The sequence below is a fragment of the Austrofundulus limnaeus genome, unplaced genomic scaffold, assembly GCF_001266775.1.
Source record: "Austrofundulus limnaeus strain Quisiro unplaced genomic scaffold, Austrofundulus_limnaeus-1.0 Scaffold174, whole genome shotgun sequence".
NCBI classification, from domain to species: domain Eukaryota; kingdom Metazoa; phylum Chordata; class Actinopteri; order Cyprinodontiformes; family Rivulidae; genus Austrofundulus; species Austrofundulus limnaeus.
The window spans coordinates 796,802-798,148 of record NW_013952576.1 but is presented as its reverse complement, the minus strand read 5'-3'; the positions used below and the strand labels follow the sequence as shown (position 1 = coordinate 798,148).

General features: G+C 41.1%; 1 protein-coding gene across 1 annotated transcript in view; it reads left to right on the top strand.

Moving 5' to 3' along the window:
* Positions 1-345: 345 nt before the first annotated feature.
* Positions 346-1,347, top strand: part of LOC106524047 (1-phosphatidylinositol 4,5-bisphosphate phosphodiesterase delta-4) — a gene marked incomplete in the record, with an annotated part of 14,290 nt that continues 13,288 nt past the window's right edge. Inside the window, 1 exon segment of the mRNA XM_014017679.1 lies at positions 346-1,182.

The following is a 1,347-nucleotide window of genomic DNA, read 5'->3' as shown; positions in this document are numbered from 1 at the left end:
GTTCAAGGGGTATGAATACTTTTGCAAACCACTGTACATAATTAATTCATAACATTTACTAAATGTTAAATTTAAATGTTAAAAAATATATTTAAATATTAAATCCTAAATCTAAATGTAAAAGTTAAACCTTAAATGTTAAAGTTCACATTTTGGTATTTTGGAATGGAATGCAGCCTTTGCTGTTGGCGCTCGGCTCATGTTATGATGTCATCATCCTGAGACAATAGCAAAAAAAATTTTTTTTTAATTAAATCAGAGTTTTTTTTCGGTGCCTATGTTCTGCAAGTTTAAAATTTTTAATCTCTCCAGAATTTCTGATAAATAAAAAGTTGAATGAAAGCTGTTTTTAGGGTGATGGGTTTTTTTTTTTTTTAACTGGAGGAGGTTGATTTTTTTATCACTTTGTTTAAAAAGGGTCCAGATGATCACCTGTTCCTGCTGAGTGCTCCATCTTCACTAACGAGGCTTCACTTCCTCTCACCGGCCCATTACCAGACTGTTTCCCCTCGCGGCCTCCATTATGCTGGGTGACTGAAACGAACGTGATGCATCATGGAAACACCTGATCCAACGCAGAGAGGGTCCTAATACAGGCTGCGAGCTCAGTTTTTACTGAGGTCATTAGGGCTGGGGGGCAGATGGAGCCGTCCATTAGCTGCTGAAACTGGACAAAGTCAGGTTTCCATTTTTATCTGGATATTTGCGATTCAGAGACAGATCTGAAAGATGACATAATGCTCGTTAATTTAATTAAACTCTTTTTTTTTTAATCAGGAAATCTGTGATGATTTGATTTGAGATTGTGTTGGTTTCAGTTTGATCACTTATCTTATTCCCACGTCTGTTTCCTCATTATCAATAAGAGGCGAATCTGAGAGTTGGTCCGGCTCCTGCAGAGCATCTCCAGATCCTGAGAGGATGAGAGAAACCAGATGCTGTGGACGGAGGGAGCAGCAGGACAGGAAGGGAGGCTGGTGGGGGCGAGGAAAAGCAGTGTGATGGGAGTGGAGACCTGCAGAGCCTATAGGGAATCAGATTCCTCAGACTGAGAGGAAAGGAGGAGCCAGACTTCCTTTCGAGCACTCCCAGTCTTTTTAAAAAGCCTGTCCCAGGACTGCTCCCTGTGAGTCCCAGACCTCTGGACCTCCTCACTCTGAGATCTTTGTCCTGATTTCTCTGGTAAGTATCATTTCATGTCAGACTGAAATATCTCTGAGTCATCCTTGCTTTCTTTAGCTGCAGCATGGAGTGACGCTTGGCAAGGGTGTCACTAGGTTTTAATGACAAGGGGGGCTTAGCCCCCAGGAGACGCACAATATTTTTGTATATTATATATTTGTATTG